Raw genomic sequence first — 22,030 nt, forward strand, 5'->3', positions numbered from 1 at the left:
CTTTTATTTTTGTTGCAAATGACCACATTATGTTGCGAAACTGAACGTCGGAAGCATCGAAGGTTAGTAATTCAGTTCGCAACATCGAAAATCGAAAATGCACATTTCGAAGCTCATTGAGCTGGTTGTTCCGCATTGCACATGCTTAAAATAACGTCGGTGAGAGCGGTATTTTCACTGAAACCAAGTGAACTTCTACTACATCGTCAAATACACAAACGACGTCTATATTCGATGCGTCATTTTATTATTGGCTTGGTTTAACGTCCCAAAGCAATATCGGCTATGAACGAAAATGTAGTGGAAGGAGACGGAGAGAGATCCACTTTTATTTGGAGCAGACAAGAAGTCTTCGCCCTAAGTGGGCAGCTTCCTCAGTCCAGGAAGCCATGGATCCGAACCATCTCTCGAGTCCAGTTGAAAGACTACGCCGGCCATCCAGACAGGGACTTCACAACTGGGCCTCCAAATGCTCTTCGGTTAGGTCTTTAGTGCTGATGGTTCCACGCGGTCGCTTGCATCCCCACACGACATGTGGTAGGGTGTTTGGTACTGTACAGAATGTGCATTTATAGCTGTAGGTGGTGGGCTAGATTCAGTCTAGTAGAAGCCATAGACTTCAATGTTGTTTGGATTTTTCGGAATGTGATTGATCCTTGTCTTGTTAGTTTTAGTTGGGGTGGGGATATGTTCTTCTATCAAGTCTTTAATGCAAGAAGATTCCACTATTTTTTAATTTTTAGAGGGAGCGGGGGGGGGGGGGGCGGCGTCAAAGGTTCTGACCCCATAGCGTCAAAGGTTCTGTTCCGCAAAAACTCTGGCGTTGTTGGCATCGGCGTTGTCGTTGTTGTGAACAAAAGATCACTGTCATGGCTCTGACAGACGGTTTTTGGACGACAGAATGGTCGAGTACCGATCGGTCGGCGAGGTTCCGGACGTCACGAGATCACATGAGATGGCAAGAGCGGCCAAATCCTACCTATACTTTGAGATCGGAGAGTGACTGAGCGTTCCGAGACTCTTGAATGCTGTGTATACGACACGCTACTGCTAGCCACGCCCGCATGATTGTACGGCTTGACTGAAGCGAGTGTTGATAGGTATCTATGTGGTGCGGTTCTTCACATTACGGGGTAGCCTGCGACTGCATGCTGATGAGTATCTGTGAGATAATAGAGTCACAATATAAGGGATCAGTGATTAGGGGGATAGCAAAGTGCATGTACGCGAACGAGGGTCTGCAACGGGAGCAGTTGGACGGGAGATACTGACGCTGTCACCTCATACCCTTATAGCCATGGCTTAAGTACCCCCCCCCCCCCCATTTTTTTAGATTTGATATTTCTAATCACTTTGTTAATTAGGAACAATATCAGGACAAGGCTTGTGTTACATGTTGGCGACTTTTAATTTCGCAGTGCAATATTTCTCCCTACAAAAAAAAAAAGTTGATTAGCTAATTGTAGTTAAATATTAAAGTTACTGACGTCTGTCACGTACATAAACATCGCCTTGCTGTACAATACACTTGTAAATCTCTAAGCGGCAAAAAAAAGATCACTGTGCATAGTGGCAGTGGAATAAATCCTGCTTCACACGGTATGTTTTTACGCGGCAGTGAGGCGATCAATAACAATTATCATTACCAACCTAACTACATCCACTGCAGGACGTCTTGAGCGCCAGCTGCAATCGCAGTTTTGTTCCAAACATCCAAATCTTTGCAAGGCTGAGAGATTAGGGTTAGCAATACATTATAGCAGTACATATAATATTAAAATGTATATGCGGTACAGTATAGTTTTGTGTCGTTGGGGAAGAGTAGCGTATATTTTGTTGGCTAAAGAGAGAGCATAGGAAATCGAGGTGGAGAAAGTGCAACATGTTTTTTGCGCTATGGTTTACACTCAGCTAGGTGTTCAGAAAATTTACTTTGGTTTGCTATGAACTTTGTCCAAATTTTATGATAATCAGAGAGCAGGAACGTTGCAAATGCTTGGAGACATAGCAAAAGCAACAAAGTTGACCTACCAGGTGTGCTCAGGCCTACTATGTGCACCTCGTGGCGTCATATTTCAGAATATTTGAATACAACAAAGTCGCATCAAAGTATGTATATTTTACGTTCTATTGCTCTTACTGTTTCTTATAGTTACATGTAATGAAACCTATTATTACGCACAGTCTTTCGTCATTTTTGTTTCCCTTGTCAATGCAGGCTTTTATCTCAAACCCATATTATAGCGCCTGTTATGACAATCAATATATGCTTCAGTTTTTTTTTTTTTTTTCCGTCTCGGAAAATTATGTGAACGCTATTTGGAGGCAAGGAAGAAAGCAGCGCTCGACAGATCCTTTCTCAGGGACTAACGAATCAACAGTCGCGTATTTTTGAAAGAAAGTGTAGAAACCATGCTGCGCAATTGGAACCAAACAAATCAATCACCCATTAGCGGTCGCAATGGCTTCATTACGCATCCCTGGCCGCGCACACTTTCGCCAAAAACCATTTTAAATTTTGTCAACCTCCGTTTTGGTTCCTAGTGATGTTAAGTTGCTTTGGGGTGTGAAAAATGGGCATGAAAATTAAAGCCACTTTGTGTAATTTTGTAACCACACTGGTCAGGTATTTGTTCAGGATCGTGAATCTCGTCAGTCCAAATCTCTTTTCTTCGTGGGTAGCCTTTGGATATGAAGAAATAGATAACAATACCCTGTAGGGCGCACTATATAACGAGGATCCACATTGAACCTTCCTGGGATTAATACTTGTACGAGCCACCGTAAACACATGAAAGCCTGGAATGCATGACCAGTATACGTTTGTGGACGCATAAAATATGCGTACTTTGTATTTGCTAACAACCTAACATGTGCCGAAATCTGTGATTGGGCATTCTCAAGTATCTATATATATATATATATATATATATATATATATATATATATATATATATATATATATATATATATATATATATATATATATATATATAGATACATATATATATATATATATATATATATATATATATATATATATATATATATATATATATATATATATATATATATATATATATATATATATATATATATATATATATATATATATATATATATATATATATATATAGATACATATATATATATATATATATATATATATATATATATATATATATATATATATATATATATATACATATATACATATATATATATATATATATATAGGATGCGAGAACATTTAACGTACTTAGCCGCTTACAAAATTATAGAGCGAAGTGTACGCTTCATTTAAAAAAACATTTTATTGGACTCGACATTTCGACCAGAAGCTGATCGACCAGAAGCTTCTGGTCGAAATGGGGAGTCCAATAAAATGTTTCTTTAAATGAAGCGTACACTTCGCTCTATAATGTATATATACATGCATGCTTATAAAGTAGGGTGACACATGCTTAAAACTTAAGAAGGTTTTACTGACGTTTTGACTGGAGACCATTCGAAACCATCAGCAGAGTTATCAAGACTGGTTCCCAGTCGAAACGTCGGTAAAATGTTACGTTTTTCAGCGCGCATCAGTCTACTTTATAAGCACATATTTTCTGGTTCATAGCGCTTTCTTCTGAACTCTCATATGTATATATGCATACCTAACTGCCTGCTTTCCGTCACTTCAACAACAGCACCTCCTGCAACGAATGATGGACCCAACCCTTTCTCTCAGATGGGGGCTCTGTTTTCTTGCGAACTATTCAAGACAGCAGACAAGCTTGGCGCTAGAAGCGCTTTCACTCAAGGAATGCAGCCGTGCGCGCCTTCGATTTGGCGCCAGTGGCAGCCAATGACCTCCAAGGTGTGGCGAAAGGCGCGGGGGATGGTCGGGGGGAGGTGGGGGGGGGGGGGACATTTGAAGACAATTCTCGGCCCCCCTCGGGTTTCGCCCCAGTAGCGAGGAAATTCCACCCTTCTGCACCTCCTCCCCCTTCCTTTCTTTCATTTATTTTGTTTCTCCTTTCGTCGCTTTTTCTTCCGCTTCGGCGCAGGACTGCGCTCTCGGCCCAATGTTCTGCCATTTCGCCGCAAAGCGAGGCACTCAACCGCAGAAGCGGTTTTCGCCGCACTAAGAATCACCTTGTGGTGAAGCCCACAGTGCGGAAAGCAGCCGCCGCTGCTGTGTGGGCGCTCAGGCGACGATGCCCCCAAAAAAGGCCTTGCGTTCTTTTATGCTTTTATTAGCCCAAAACTGCTGGGAAACGAGAGACCGGGACAGAAGAGGCGCATTGGCGAAGTTTTCGCTCCTGTACTTTTACCTTTTCTTTCTTTTTCGATTTCCCTTTTCTGTGGTTCCAAGGCGTCAGTGTTATAAGGCCGCGATAAGGATGAGAGTCGAAATGAGATTCCAGACGACATTTAGACGAGCACTCTTTGAGGAATAGGATGCGGCAAGCGCGTTTAGAGTAAGCAATAAAACATAATCCCACAGCCTGAATCCACTTATACTCCGTCTCCTGTGAAAGCGGACCGCCTCCGTTCTATATCCTCCTCTTTTCAGCCGAGGTGATACCGCGAACAAGGAAAGATATAAAAGAGAGAAAAAAATTCGGGAAAGATTCACTTTTCTTCTTTCTTCAGCTTACGGAATCTCTTCATGCTCGTAGAGTTTATCTTTCTATCTCCCTCTCCCTGTCTATTTTTTCACGCACTGCGCCTCCTGAACGGCTCAGTCCGTGTCCATGCACCCAAAAAGATATGCTTAGAAGACCAAAAGCAAAGTTGTTCTGCAAAAAAAAAAAAAAAAAAAAAAGCAGAAAATAGAAATGGTAGGAGGAGGGGCGTAGAGAGAAAGAGCGAGAGATGAGGAAAACGAGAGAAAGGAAATCTAGAATGGGGACAATTTGAAGGCGTGAAAGTTGGCGCGCGTCTTATTGGCAATAAATCAAGAAGTGTAATATTTCTGTTCGCATTTGTTCCCCCCCCCCCCCTTCCCTCCTTTCTGCTTCCGTCCGCTATTTTCAGCGCTCAAGGAAAGTTTTTATCGAAACTCCGCGGCGCGCCGTGGGCCGGGTGCGATCCTCGCAAGCGCGCGGGTAAGAGACGAGATTCCAGCGACGTTCTCGTGGGCGTCGCCTGCGGTTCGGGGTCTGTCGTCGTTGGCGCTGGCGAGATTATTACAGCCCGCGCGGCAGCCTGCAGCGACGCGGTGATTGAGAGCTTCTGGCGTGAGGCACGCCGGGGTCCGCCCGCTTCATATCACTCACGTGCCTCAGTTGGGCTGCGCAGCGACAACCCACCCTTCGAATTTCCTCTTTGATGCCCGGCCGCCGATCTGTCTCGCAAACAGGCGGCTTGGTGAGGCACCCATCTTTGAACCTGCAGCTTTCAATGTGCTAGCGCCGAGCCTGGGTGCACTAATTTGCGTCGCTTCGCGGCTGCGATTTACCGCTGGCGTCTCTAGCTGGCCAATTCTATTCGCTTGTGAGAGGCCCACGCGAACACCGCTTGTTGAAGCTCCGAGCCTCGTGCTTCGATCACTTCCGCCTATCATCGCGAATAAGCGTGCCGTTAACTCTGACACTACAAGATGGTTGTAGGCGTAGAAAGTGGCTGCAGCTCCCACTGTACAAGGTCAGGGATAAATGGGAGAGCGGTTCATTGAGAACTGAACGGAGTAATGTTCATGAAGATGGTGATGATGATGTATACATACGAGGACGAGTGCTAATCTGAGATTCCCTCTATGGTAAAACCAGAGCCCTATTGTTTTCTATATGCACTTACCAGCACAGTAGGTTTACAATTGCAGGGCTACGTTTCCGGCACACACACACACACAAAAAAAAAAAATCACCCAGTGAATCTGGCTCGAGCTTCAACAGAAGCTTCTGCTCGACTTGTCCAGCTACCAAGAAATCAGTTCCGTAGGCTGAGTAATTAGCTATCCCAGCTGATAAATCAGGAGGTCCAGGCAGACATCTGAACGGTAGTTCTAACTGGCTCTGCAGATTTAGCGACGATGGCGTGCACTTTTCCTAGAAAAAGGCACTACATTTTTTTTTTCTTTTTGGTGAGCTTGATTCAGAATTGGAAGGCGTCCAGCCACGTGCAGCACAAGAACGCGGAAAATGCCCCACCCGGGGAGAGGCAATTAAGAAACCCATTTTAATGAGTACAGATGATCGTACGAACATCTGTAGATGAGAATACAATTCGTTCGTCTGAGAGAAAGCCAAATATAGAATACAATAAAGGAATACTGACAGAAAAGAGCGATCTTTATGCGGCGTTCCAGTCAAAGTGGACGATACTACCGCAGCGTCGTTGTACAGCAGGCACAGAACGAGTTGTATTAACTTTGGCGAATTTCGGTTAAGAAGCAAGGATTACACTCCTCTTTATTTTGACTAAGGTTCTAATTACTTTCAGACATGAAAACTGCCAGAAACAAAGCGTGTCCAACGGATGAAAATGGCGCATGAGGCTTTTAACGGCGTATCTTTTCAGTAAGGAAGGTCCTTAGGCATATGGCATGAGCTTACGATATTGAAATCATTCGTTCATAAAGATTACCCAATGTGGAAAGGTCGTGTTAAACCTTCCTAATCTCACAATACCTATTTTGAAGATAATGAAACAAACTCGCACCTAAGGCATAATCTACTTTTAAAATCAAGGTTTGTGGGGTTTAACGTCCCAAAGCAACTCAGGCTAAGAGAGATGCCGTAGTAGAGGACTCCGGAAATTTCGGCCGCCTGGAGTTCTTTAACGTGCACTGACATTGTACAGCGCACGGGCGCCCAGCCATTCGCCTTCATTGAAAAGCGGCCGCCTAGGCCGGGATTCGATCCTGCATCCTTGGGCACAGTAGTCGCGCGCCCTAACCACTGCGCCCTAACCACTGCGCCATCCCGGCGGGCCACTTTTTTAAATCAAGTTCCTCGCTGTCGAAGGGACGAAATTGTATTCCAGCTTCAGTAGTACTCGCCAAACCCGAAACCTGACGCCACTCTGCAGGATATGACTGCATACGTGCATGACATTTTCGTAATGACTCTACCTTCAGGGCAGACCAGGACAGGGAGTTTCGCTTCACGCATGTTTCTTTCTATACGGATGTCAAGCAGAACAAAGCCCGTGACTGTTGTATGCAGCGCAAATGTTAGAGCATTAGCCGTGATGTGCCTGGAAATAATTTTGAGCTGGCATGCTCTGTCTCTTTATTTTTTTTTTTATCGCGATAATGTGACAATAAGAAGGGAATCCGGACTGGTTCCAGTTTTCAGTGATACTTGAAGATATAAGTGATAAATGAAGATCGCTTACAGCGGTAGCAGCTGTCCTTTAGGTCTGTTTACGCAGGCATGGCTAGCGTGCGTCATCCGCACTTCTCCACTCTTGCCATTACCTCCCTCGGGCTCGGCAGCTGTGCCACTGCGCGGACGAGTAACCCTCTTGTCTTCGCCATGCAGGTGCTCCTTACTGTGTTCACACATGTGCTGTTGCCTGTTCTGGCTGCTGCCTGCGTTGACGTGCGGCCACGTTATCGTCATCACTACGGCAGTCATGAAGCTGATACCAATTCCGTAACAGCGGCTGACGTCACGTTTACCTGGATTTCGCCACCACGTGGCTCTGGGACCATCCGCTCGTCGTGGGAAATACAATCGCCGCAGACATCATGTTTTTCGCCACCTATAAAAGATCGCCCGTGGACCGCGGCGCCTTGTGGGCTCGGCAGCTGTGCCACTGCGCGGACGAGTAACCCTCTTGTCTTCGCCATGCAGGTTAGAAAATTATACTCTCTTTTTGCAAAGAAATCGAGCAACTACTTCTTAATTCAGCTGCCGAGCCCGCAGTGTTGTACTTGTATTGTCGTTGAATGCTTTGCTGTTGTCCATTCGTTGGTTATGCAATCCGGTGACATAGAAACTAACCCTGGTCCTGACACTGCCGCCATACTTGCAGAACTACAGAAACTAACATCGGGCCAAAGCGCGTTAATCAGCGAAGTAAAAGACCTCAGCAGCAGGTTAGTAGCGACAGAAAAATCGATCACCGAATTAAGTAAGCGCATTACCGAATTAGAAACCCACTATCAGGACCTCGCATCACTTAAAACAGAAGTTGAATCCATTAAGACTGATGCCGCCACGTCGGCGAGCCAAATCAGTAACCTCGAGTCCAGAGAAGACGATGCCGAAAACCGGTCGCGCCGTAACAACCTGCTATTTTATGGCTTACCTGATACTAGCTCAAAGGAAACGTCCTCTGAGTCTGAAGAACTGGTCACCCGCCTTTGCAGTGAAAATTTGGACATCACCATAGACCCAAAAAAAAATAGAAAGAGCACATCGTCTTGGCCGTCACTCAAGTGAACGATGTCGACCCATTATCGTTAAATTCACTTTCCATAAGACAAAAAAATCCATCCTAAAATACGCCCGGAAACTAAAAGACACCGACTACAGCAGAGGAGAAGACTTTTCACATTCTGTCCGTAAGGCACGCAAACATTTACTACGTTTCGCGAAAGAAACATCTGATTAGTACGCACTGCGCTTTAAAACACTGTACATAGGCCCCAAGCAGTATATATTCGACGACTTGACGGAAACGGTAAAAGAAGTGCCATAGCAATCGCACTCTGCTCGCTCTAAAGCAACTCCCCGACAGCACACCCCCCGAACTAATCTTACCTTATCTGCAGTATTTACTAACATACGAAGCTTTTTACCGAAACGGGAAATCGTATCTAGTCTTGTCTTATCAACCAACAGCACCCTTCTCATTCTTACAGAAACGTGGTTAACAGACAATATCAGTGATACCGAAATTTTAGCTGCGCTGCCCAACTTTAAAGTTTACCGTAAAGACCGGGAAATAGCCCGTGGCGGTGGCGTGCTCATAGCCGTACATCAGCAGTTTTCAGCATCCTTAATCAATGTAGATTCTAACTTAGAGCTGCTATGGCTGCTCTGCCACGCTGCCCCCCGAACTGTGCTGGTAGGAGTCTGTTACAGGCCACCGCAAAATGATCTGGACTTTTCCTACAAACTAAACAATGTGCTGAGTGAACTGACATCATCGTATCCTAACGCAGATATTGTTCTTTTTGGTGATTTCAATTTTCCCACTATTGACTGGTGTAACTACACCTCCATGACAAATTCTTCAGAAGCAAAAAATTTTGTCGAGGTCTGTCTTAACTTCAACCTTACCCAGCTAATATTAGAGCCAACGCGCATTGCGCAGAATTCTGCCAACACTCTAGGTCTGATATTAACCAACAGCCCTGATAGCGCAACAAGTATTACATACCTAAGGGAAATAAGTGATCATAAAGTCATTCATGCTACCTTCAATTTTACACCCATGCTTCGTCAAGTTTCCAGGAAAACAATTCGTCTTTATGAAAGAGGTGATTTTCAAGCAATAAATGAAGAACTAACTGCTTTTTTTACAACTTATGAAACCAATTTCCACACAAAGTCTCTTAACGAAAATTGGACGATTTTCAGGGACAAAGTTCACGAACTAACAAACAAGTACATTCCGGTAGCTAGTTTCCGTGCTAACCAGCAAAAACCGTGGTTTACTACGGCCCTGAAACGCCTGGAAAACAAGAAAAAGCGTCACTATCGGGCAGCAAAGCGGAACCCAAGCCAAGCATCATGGGAAAAGTACTACACTGCCGAAGCTGATTACCTTGCTGCTATCCGCAACGCAAAACACACCTTTTTCCACTCTGACTTGCCAAAAACGCTAATACACAACCCTAAAAAATTCTGGCACGTAGTAAACCCGAAGGATACACGTACAATTATTCTTACTAAAGATATGGGTCAAACCATCAGCGATTGTGAATGTGCTGACATTTTCAATAGAGCCTTTTCAACTGTTTTTGCGAAAGAGTGTGATTTACCTGCTAACGCCTTCATAAGTTCCTTCACAGCGTCAACCATGGATCCAGTTTCTTTCTTCGCAGATGGTATATCATCTCGTATCGAAAACATCAAGCTAACGTCATCAGCCGGGATCGATGAAATTAACTCGAAATTTCTGAAAAATACTAAGCACATTTCCGCGGCCTACTTATCACTATTGTACTCTCAGTCTATCTCTTCAGGTAACATACCGCATGACTGGAAAGTGGGAAAGGTCGTCCCAATCTTCAAGTCCGGTAACAAAAACTCGCCCTTAAATTATCGACCCATTTCCCTAACAAGCATTCCTTGTAAAATCATGGAGCATGTAATTTATTCTCAAGTCATGAACTTTCTCGATTCCAACAATTTCTTTCATTCATCACAACATGGCTTCCGTAAAAACCTTTCCTGTGAGACACAACTGGCTACATTTGTTCATGACTTACATGCCAACCTTGACTGCAACCAACAGATTGATGCTATTTTTTTAGATTACGCAAAAGCCTTTGACAAAGTACCACACCAGAGATTACTACTTAAGCTCTCTTACCTAAATATTCACCCTAGCATTCTAAACTGGATTAAGGAATTTTAGCAAATCGAACCCAATTAGTCATAGTTTATAACGAATTTTCTGATTACATTCCAGTAACCTCAGGCGTCTCCCAAGGATCAGTGCTCGGACCATTATTATTCTTAATATACATTAATGACTTGCCTCTTCACGTATCATGTCACATTCGTATGTTCGCAGATGATTGCGTCATTTATCGTACTATTAATAACTCTTCCCACCAAGAAGCCCTCCAGACTGACCTAACTAACGTTCAGAAATGGAGCGACCTGTGGATGATGACACTTAACCCTCAGAAATGCAAGATTGTATCCTTCACCCGTCGCACTAAACCATTTATTTTTTCGTACAATATAGCTCAAATCCCAATAGAAGCAGTTAACTCATTTAGGTACTTAGGAGTCACGCTATCTCATGATTTATCTTGGCGCACACATATTTCTAATGTAATATCATCCGCGAATAAAACACTAGGCTTTTTGAAACGCCACTTACGTCACGCTCCCCAACAAGTTAAACTCCTGGCTTACCAATCGCTAATCAGACCGAAACTAGAATATGCATCCCCCATATGGAATCCACATCAAATATACCTCATAAATGCCCTCGAATCCGTCCAGAACCGTGCCACTAGATTCATCCACAATACCTATTCATACCAAGTCAGCGTGTCGTCTTTAAAAGCAGAATCCGCCTTATCAACCCTTGTTATTCGTCGCCGCATTGCCAGCCTAAACCTGTTTCATAAGTTCCTTTACAGCACCCACGGTTACGCAGGCTATATCACATCACCAGCTCGCATATCGCATCGCACTGGTCACATTCTTCAAGTTGCCCGGCCTCGGACCCATACGACCACGTTCGCTGCCTCCTTCTTCCCCCGAGCAGCATTAGATTGGAACGGCCTTTCCCACAGCATCGCCGCTATCACCTGCCCATCCAACTTTTCCAAAGCACTAACAGATCATATTGTATGTTGAACCCACATGGCAACCATTGTACTTATTTTTTTTTGTATAATCCACCCCTTATGTAATACCCCCACGGGGGTCCTTAAGGTAATAAACTGAACTGAACTGAATTCGACGGTAGCTGTCCTACGGGTTCTTCCCGTGGCGGCACCCTCGGGTTTCAAATTTCTCTATTCTCGCCATAGTTTTTCATGCTAGTAGGCCGCGCGTTGCCTCCAACCTTCTCTCCCTCTCTAATTTGTTTTTTTTTTCATCCTCAACTTCCCTAAATGTGGAGAGAAAGATTTCTCTATTTCCTTTTTTCCACCTGCAAACCAAAGCAAGTGGAAGGCGGTGCTGCAGACGTCGATGAAACGAAACTGACAGACGAGGTATTAACGATCTTAAACAATTCTGTCCTGCAAAATATGACGTAAAGAAATTTATTCTCACGCCGAATCTCTGCAGTAAGAGGCCACTACTGCGGCTTTCTTTACTTTTTATGCAGTCGACCTTTTCCCCTGCTATTAAAGAGAAGTTAGCTGCGCAAATGCAACTGCCACGCATTTTGGATGGGTTGACAACTTCTCAAAGTTACGGGGTGTCGCGGCATGTCGTGATTAGTACTTATCACAACGTATCTGACAGGGGTGTTTAGACAGAAAAAAAAAAAAAAAAAACTACTGGAACGTTGGTTTTGCGCTATAAGCGCACTGATATACGGAATACCAGGGCACTGTGACACTGCAAATGTTAATAGCAGTCGCATGATCTGGTCACGTTCGAACAACATGGGTATGTGACGTCAAAAGGTTGTTACACAATATATGGTCATGCTATCAACCACTTGCAAAGTATTCATGTAGCTTCGTCGGCTGTTGCTGCATGCAGTCCCCATTGCACAATTTGTTGTCATAAGCCACCGGAGTGTATTTGAGTATTGAATTAAGGCGCATATTGGTTACAATCGCTTCCTCAGACCATTGCGTAAATTAAAAGATGCCCCACAAACGTGACGGTTTGCCATTGGGTTGTGCACTATTATCCATTATGCAAGGCTTAGGGAGAGTCTGAAAATATATATACGCGCTATCCCAAGGCTTCTGAGTAGCATAATAATGCTACTACGCGCTATATACGCGCTATATACGCGCTATATACGCGCTATCCCAAGGCTTCTGAGTAGCATAATAATGCTACTCAGAAGCCTCGGGATAGCGCGTATATATATTTTCAGACTCTCCCTAAGCCTTGCATAATGGATAATAGTGCGCAACCCAATGGCAAACCGTCACGTTTGTGGGGCATCTTGTTTATTTAATGTTATATTTCTCACCAGAACATTTGTATCATGTATACGGTATACGGTAACGACTAAACTTTCCATAGAGCCTGTGCATCAAAAATGAGCGCTCTCCTGGGCCAAATTTAGGAGGTTAGCTGACTGCCACGCCACCTGCGTCACTGGGAGGAACTGCGCAACGTTATCTAAGCCAGTGCAGAAACAAAATACGCTACTTAACACCTATAGGTCGCTGTCTATCCCATAATCGGCGCTGTAATCGGTCTACCTCCAGTAACAGCAGCGACCGGATTTTTACTCGGAGCCGCGTAACATGTAGGGTTAAATACCTGTTTCTCGCGTTGCTCCCGGGCCTCGTGATAGATGTCAACAGCATAGCAGTGGCCGCAGATTATCGTTCCCAAAAACAAAACGCAGAATGTTTATTTTTTTATTTTTTTAGGACTCCAAGGCCTGTGTGTCCCGTTTGTTAGCGTGGTGACTGCTCGGTGATCTGTAAAAGAAATTCGTAGCGTAGAAGCATATCATTATTTCTATGAGGTGAAATGAAGAGTTGGATCAGATGGATGTTGCAGATATATGTAGGATTATATGAAAAAGAAAAAAAAAAGAAAGATAATTGAGACGTGAGTGAATCATGCATTTATTCACTGTGCTGTTTATCATTCCGACCTTCACGGTAAGGAGATTTCAAGATAGGCTGTGATGAGTCCGCTAAGAAAAGTTTCGACGAGAAGATTTGTCTTCATCTTGAACACATGACAAATCCTCTTGACGAAATGTTCGTTCACTAGCAGAGGCCGAGTTAACTTTGTTTTGCGATGTCCGACAATCGTCTTTAATATTTTAATGTCAAAATTGCGTCGCATCAGATAGTCGGGATGAAATAAAAAGAAATATTAAGGTAGTGACAGCTACTAGTATTGATTCGCAGTAGAAGAAAAAAAGCTAATTCTTAGATCCCATGGAGCTTTGCTTCTCCGTGATACAATGAGGATCGTCACGCAGCAACAGTGTTACAGATCTTTTGAAGATGAGAGTAACTCTCGTCCTCACCGCCCCCAAAAGTATATAATTTGAATAATGACGCAAGAGTCCCGCTACACGGCTGATACGGCGACCCTTTTGGATACTGACTTTTGTCAGACTACACCTTAAACTTTCGCCATAAGACGTTGCATTTCGCTCTTCGAAGATGGTTATTTTTTCTTGCTGCTAAAACATCTGCCCCTTTTTTCCACCTTCTTCCACTAAGCTCCTGTAATTTATGGTGCGTATGTAAATATTACCGTAATTTCCTATATAGAGCCCACAGTCTGAACACGCTTAAATGTTCAAATTTTACTCTTAGCGGGCTATCTAAAGGCGCGAATATGCAGTACTTGTTCGAAATATATAAATTCCCAGCGCTTACTTTGTTAGACGGATTTATGATGCTTGCTTGATGCTACATTTTTATGTTTTGCTTTCCCACCTTGATCCTGAGGGCTCTGTACCGGATGCGGTCATAGTAGTAAGCCTCTTTTTTTTTTTTTTTTTTTTTTTTTTTTTACCCAAGCTTTAGCCCTGTGAACTGTATATTTTGTCGAGAATTATAGTAATTCGGCTTTGAGTGCCGCGGTTTATAACTCAACCAAAATGAAGGCGATGGCGTTCCGAAGCCTTAGTTATAGAAATTATAACCAATGTCCAAAGTTAGATGCTTAACAAGAACACAGTCAGTGCTTTGTTTTATTTATCCGGAGGTAGGCAATTAATGCCCGAACGTCGGCGCGCATTAAATATCATAGTTTATTTCGAGTAATGCGAAGGCGCTGGAGGATAGGAATAGACGTCTGGAGGTCATGGGAGGGGTGGGCGTTCAAACATATCGGGTGTGATTGAGCCATGGGAAGGGCAAGGTTTGCACACCTATAGCTTGAATATTTCGGAATGAGCTGAGGAGCGTTAGGTTAGACAGAGTCCTTCAGTTGAATAGCTCCGGCATTTATTTGCTGGTAGATTATTAATAAAGTAAGCTCGGCGTGCTGGCGAAAACATTTTTTTGATGTTTGCTCGCGACCATGACGCATATGAACGGAGGAAATCACAAACTGCCCACCTTGATGGCACTTGTTGGAATGTTTATATCGAATGTTATGATACACAGGGAACTAGGGTCATCATGTGCCAAGCAGAATAAGTGTCTGAAAATTGATTTCTTTTTATTTCACTATACCCGGCTTCAGTATGGCGGAAACTGTCTGAAAACACCCATAGGTGTCAACAGGATGAAAGTGATAGGTCACTAAAATCCCTTCTGTGTAATGATGGACAAGCTTAAAGAAGAGTCTTGTTGACGAGAATTTAGTGAGCGGGCTGTGGCTTCATTCCTATTGTGCAAGTCAGTGCAAGGATTCCATTTCTCCTTCTTTATTGTATATGAGTTCCAGGCAGTAAAGTGAGAAGAATGGCAGGTGTGAGTTCTGTCACATCATACTCTATACTATAGTTCTCCGGTTCAAGTCATGCATTAAACTAATAACCTACCTTTGGTGTGGACGGCATCGTCGTGATGTTAACTGCCGTTCGTTACGAAAAAATGAGTTTGTCAGGCTGTCAGAGGATATTCAATTTTTTCTCATATATGTGTGTATGACATCAGTTCTCCTCCTGTTTTACTGTAACCGAATTTATGTCACCGCAGACAAGTTGTCAAGGAATATACTGGGATGATTACGTGATTTGAAGTCTAAAGACGGTCGCCAGCAGCTGCTGTGTTGTTGGGACGCCCTGCATGCTTTAGCCACACATTCACCAGCACATTCAGAAAGCATACGTACCAGAAATGCGTATTCGCATGAGCACTACTCATCAAAAAGCCGCAAAAAAAAAAAAAACTGAAAATGTCAGGAAAATCCACAAGACATAAACGCTCTATGCAGTGCATGTACTTTTATTTTTATTTTTCCTTCGCCGCGGGCACTGTTATGTGCGCACATAGTTGTGACTTTATGTTGTTTGTCTGTCACACGTTTTCTTAACGCTTACAACTTCAGATCTGAGCGCTGAGTTACAGTGCAGGGATCAGCGCTTCCGCAAGCAACTTTCGCCGGAAACTACACTTAACGCGCGCAGCATACCTCCACAGGTGTCAACTACGTCATTTTTATACCCACCCTTAAATGTTTCTCAACCTGGATCCCACTCCCGCGGTGTGCATGTGCGCGGCAAGCGTCGCGCCTTTGGAACGGCTGCCGGGGTTTCCTGCCTGCCACGTCGGGGCAGCAGCGGAGGAAGTCCTGCGCAGAACCTCGGCAGATTCGTGCTCCTGCACGGCTAGAGCCGCTGCTCGGATCCGGGGTTGCAGCTGCGGGCGCCGGAACGCGCGGGTCAATTCCCGAGCGCACTTGCATGCAAATGACCAGCCCACTCCTCCCTCCTCGCCCACTCCTCGCTTCATCTGTGTATATGCTTTCCGCCGCCCTGGATGGCTGGGCGAGCCTGCCGTCCGAAATCTAGCGCGGTGCATTTGCATGTTCGCTAATCAGCGGCCCTCGACGGCTAATGACTCCTCCGCGGTGATGATTATGATGATGAGCGGGCTCTCTCCGCCTTCATCAGCCAGTTCTCCAATCTCGCGCGCAATGCACAGCCGGTAACGCGCTGCGTCGCCTCTTCGTTTATTCATCGCGCGCATTTTACCTCTGGCTGGCCTGCATCATTGCCTTTGTATTTTCTTTAAGAGCCGCTTTTTTTTTTTTCCTCTCGGGTACGCTCTCCGTTTTTTTTTTTGTGTCCCCCCCTTTTTCTGTTTTCTCCTCGAACTCCGGAAAACCTGTAGCACAAAAGCTCGTGACAGTTCACTGCACTCTTTATGCGCGTAGTGAGGTCGATCTGTGCGTTTCATTGTGCCAGAATTAGCCAAGCAGTGCATGGACAAGCGCTGTATAGTAATGCGAGCGGCTGATGGCTCGCAGCAGACAATTCAAATGCTCCGCTTGACCGAAAGACGGGTCCGCACTTTGGCTCTACAGAGCACTGGCTCTCAGCAGAAAAGTTCCGGCCCCTTTAGATAGGCGATAATTTCTCCCGAATGCAGACATCGGCCGAGAAAAAGGATAAAGATCTCAATACTGAGCTAAGTTTCGCTGCCCTGAAAGTATATCCTTTTAGCTTGTATGACACTTTGTTGCCGGTATGTTCTGTGCACGCCAGTGAGTTGACCGCATTAGCAATGTTTTTAACCAAGCTGCACAACAGTACTGTTCTGCTATATCATTAGCGCATCTCTGTGGTTTTTCTTTTTTCTCACCTTTAAGTTGACATGTTCACTCTCCTACCCTCGATAGAGAAATCAAGGCCGGGCCTTATTAAATCAGTTTCTATAGCTTTCACGCTGCGCTTGATGTGTGAATGGATATTATTTGGATTCTCTGAATGTCGTTGAAAAGATCGTTCCACTCGTATGAAGAGTCCCCGGTGATTCAAGCAAACGTTTGTGCCGCTTATAACTTATTGAAATAAAACAAAGCAAATAAAATGCGAGCTCCTTTGACAACACTTGTCGTTGTTTATGGTAATGTGCACCTACAGATAAGGGACGCTGTGCGTTCATCAGTAAAGAAAGCGGTGTCTCTCCTTTCTTTCTAGATTCCTGCTCGCAAAATTATCTTCCAGAAAATTATACAGGAACATGACCATGTAGTCATGCAAACATGACCGCAATGCTTCTAGTTAGGCTAGCAGCCTAACTAGATTCCGCTTTCTTGGCTGGGATACCCGGCAGGTAGTTAAGCTCATACCTACTTTACCGCTCCGTTTTAAGCTCTCTTCAGCACTCTTCTCGACGAAGTTTAAGGGCTGTACAGGCCCCGTGCGACGCTTATAGCTGTGCCAATGTACACCGCCTAGCGATATATTTTGAAAGAGCACCAGGGAGACGTACTGCTGCTGCTCATTCATCGCTGCAAGGATAGCCGACGTTTGGGGTTATACGATTTTAAGCGACAGCATATGGAGCTCGTTCAACTGAAAACCCATTTTTACTTTTTTGGGATGGATGGATTTTACACTGAGGTCTATCTCAAGGCGGTAAAAATGCTTATTAAAGCGGCTGTTTCGCCTTTGGTCTGCACAGTGTGGATGCGTCGCTGTTCATGTGCTACTTTGTTCTTTAGGTGAAGTTGGGCGCTTTTGCCCTGAAGAGTCTCTAGAGGTGCTGTGTGTATATATATATATATATATATATATATATATATATAGCATCTCTAGAGACTCTTCAGAGCAAAAGCGCCCAATTTCACCAAAAGAACAAAGTAGCACACACACACACACACACACACACACACACACACACACACACACACACACACACACACACACACACACACACACACACACACACACACACACACACACACACACACACACACACACACACACACACACACACACACACACACACACACACACACACACACACACACACACACACACACACACACACACACGCACGCACGCACGCACGCACGCACGCACGCACGCACGCACGCACGCACGCACGCACGCACGCACGCACGCACGCACGCACGCACGCACGCACGCACGCACGCACGCACGCACGCACGCACGCACGCACGCACGCACGCACGCACGCACGCACGCACGCACGCACGCACGCACGCACGCACGCACGCACGCACGCACGCACGCACGCACGCACGCACGCACGCACGCACGCACGCACGCACGCACGCACGCACGCACACACACACACACACACACACACACACACACACACACACACACACACACACACACACACACACACACACACACACACACACACACACACACACACACACACACACACACACACACACACACACACACACACACACACACACACACACACACACACACACACACACACACACACACACACACACACACACACACACACACACACACACACACACACACACACACACACACACACACACACACACACACACACACACACACACACACACACACACACACACACACACACACACACACACACACACACACACACACACACACACACACACACACACACACACACACACACACACACACACACACACACACACACACACACACACACACACACACACACACACACACACACACACACACACACACACACACACACACACACACACACACACACACACACACACACACACACACACACACACACACACACACACACACACACACACACACACACACACACACACACACACACACACACACACACACACACACACACACACACACACACACACACACACACACACACACACACACACACACACACACACACACACACATATATATATATATATATATACACTTATTGTCATGACAGCCCACATTATTTTGGCTATCTGCTCGGGCACTTATATCTATAGGAAGTGCCTTGTGTAGGTGGTTCCCAATTGTAAACAGCGAATAACATTATTTTCTCGACTTTCCTCTACAGATTAAGCGTGCGAATATTTGAAATTTTCGTACGCAAATATGACATCGTGCATCGAATATTGGCGTTTGATTGGAAGATGCAGTCGCTTTCGTATTTCGAATATTCGAAAGGATATGACACTCATACTGCAAACACTGAATTGCCTGACAGCATTCACAAATGTTCGTCCATTGAGGTGATGCAGTGTTTAAGGCGCTCGGCTGCTGCACTCCAGGATACGGGATCGAACCCCGGCCTCGGCGGCCGCTTTTCGATAGAGATGGGAAGTAAGGCTCCCGTGTGTTGTGCGATTATGTCAGTGCGTGTTAAAGAACCGTGGTCGAAATTTCTGGAGCCCCACTACAGTATAACCTTAGTCGCCTTGGGACCTTGAACCCGATAAACAAACCAACCAATAGTGTTTTATTGATGAAGTCTTGTACCTCATGCCCATCAGCTCCATGTCTAGTTTGCACTCGAGACCTACGAAATGACTTGAAAACATTAGTCGCAAAAATGTATGTAATGCAGCACTGTACTACACAAATGAAATAATAACGGACTACACGGTAACTGGCATATAAACGCGAATGGTATGTGCACGCCGGAATATTCTTGATAATGCACGGATAATGACCAAAATACTTTAATGTCGAAGCACACGGGAAAAAAAAAAAAAAAGCAACTTGTTAACGCGAAAGAAGCTCAAACAGTGCGCTCCCGGTCAAGCTGCATGTAGAGATGGTTAGTGCAAATATGACTTCGGCGCATTTTTTTTTATTTGTGTTTGAACACTTCCCTAAACAAAAATTGAGATGAGGGGGGGGGGGGGGGGGGCGCTTAAGCCCTGTGTTTATGGGTATGACGTGATGGCGTAAATATCTCCCGTCTGCTTGTCCTTGTTCGTTTGCATGCACTTAAATTAATACTCACTTAATGGCCAGCCCCTTAATTTGTGCCTTCATTGTCTCGCACATATTCATAAGTATGTAGACATAGGCACATACCTATAAGAAGCCCTGCTTTAACTAAGCCGCATACGGATTTGTCTGTGTGTCCGAGGAGTAGCGTGTCTTGCTCCTTGTCTAAGGGTCCTGGAAGGTTCGATCCTCATCTGTTCCATCCCATCTCAAATAAGAAGCCAGAGTTGGCAGCTCCTGCCATGCCATGTGATCTCGTGACATCACAAAAACCCGCCGACCAATCATTGCCCGGTCATACATGCCAGAACCATGCCCGTGATTTTTCGCTCACAACGCCGCCAACGCCGGATTTTCTTCGGAACGAAGCCTTTACCGCTATTGCATTAAAAGCATTGCTGGAGATGCCCCGAAGCTTGTGTCACAGTGCACTGGTGCAACGATGCAAACACCATGGGAAGACAAATTCATTACGCGATGACTGCGCAAGAAGGAAGTGGCTCGTTGGGCTGGTTTGTTCTGCAGTATTTAGATCACGCATATACAGACGCAAGCGCGTGTACGCATACGTATACAGTGCATGCGCATGCGAGCGCGTCCGCCCGCGTTTCATTCTTCTGTCCGTGTCGTCGAGTGGTGTTTTAAATGATCCGTAATGGGACACGGCAAAGATCCGGCGCGGCTGGGTCTACTCCCGCATGTACTTATGAAACGCGCCACCAGGGGCATGGCCGTGATATTTCCAGTAACACTAGGTTTTGACAATATTCAGCAGTCGTTGAGTTAATTCACAGCACCTCTGTAAAGCTTAAATGTATATACCTGTACATAACTATCAATGTACATCTAGCTTCCTTGATTCAGTTAAGTTTCATGCATGATCACGCCTTTTTTACTATCTAGTTACATAAGTTGCTATGTGCGCCATAAAATATGGTCAAAAAATTATCATCGGTCTACCATTCATTCGCGTCTAAAAAGTATCTGTATTAAACGGCTAGACCAGCTTACGGCTTTCATTAGCGACCTTTTTTTTTTTTCTACTAATTTCCGTCTTATAACACTGCCAAAGCACTTTCCCGTGCTCCTGCTCCTTCATTTTTTGTCAACTTTCCTTATTATTGAGGCCTGTCTAAAACTCCTGCCGGTGAACATTCTTCGTTCAAGCTGTCACCTTTTTTTTTTTTTTTCATCAACCGGTATACAAGCAAAGACTTTCAACGTAATTGCCACACGTGTACCAAGAACAGCGTAGAGAAAACAAAACAAAGGATCACGCCCGTAATCATTGCTCCCATCCAAAGGGCCCCACACGCGAGAGGCAGGCAAACAAAGTCATGACGGTCACTATAGCGACCTGCTAGAAGCGCGGTTCAAGCTCACACCGCGCCTGTCGCGGAACAATTGCTCTCAACCGCAAGGGCGCGGGGCAGAACAAGCAAGAACACGGCAAGACACGAGAGGCCACAGAAAGGGAGAGAGGGTGGTGGCCGCCACACCGTCCCTGTCTCCCTGCTGGAGCGGTCAAAATCCCCCAAGGCAACGACAGCAGCAGCGAGGTTCCTTTGAATCAAGTTCCAAGGGCCGCGCTGAAATTCAATCTTTCCCAAGGCTCCCGGGGTTGAGAGAGAGCGCGCGCAAATTGCGACTTGTAATCCGGTTAACGGATCTGGACTCCCGTTGTTTGTCCTGCTCGGCGGCCAGCGCACAACCTGGGGAGCACTGGCCACTCTGCGTCAACGTCGATATCCGCGATGAGTCAAGCCGCCAACGCACATACGCTGATGGTTGTGGCTGTCACAGGGCTTCACGGACCAACCGCACCCTTTACCGAGTGGATGAAACAGGCAGCGCTATTTGC

The 22,030-nt window shown here is 45.1% G+C and overlaps 1 protein-coding gene and 1 pseudogene across 1 annotated transcript in view; one reads left to right on the forward strand and one right to left on the reverse strand.

Moving 5' to 3' along the window:
- Positions 1-22,030, reverse strand: part of LOC146172395 (uncharacterized) — a 103,624-nt gene that overhangs the window by 9,618 nt on the left and 71,976 nt on the right. The gene's annotated exons all lie outside the window — the stretch shown is intronic.
- LOC146172396 (uncharacterized) lies at positions 7,785-8,640 on the forward strand (annotated as a pseudogene).

The sequence above is a fragment of the Amblyomma maculatum genome, unplaced genomic scaffold, assembly GCF_055883805.1.
Source record: "Amblyomma maculatum isolate TAMU_Amacu unplaced genomic scaffold, ASM5588380v1 scaffold_13, whole genome shotgun sequence".
In the NCBI taxonomy this organism is placed as follows: Eukaryota; Metazoa; Arthropoda; class Arachnida; order Ixodida; family Ixodidae; genus Amblyomma; species Amblyomma maculatum.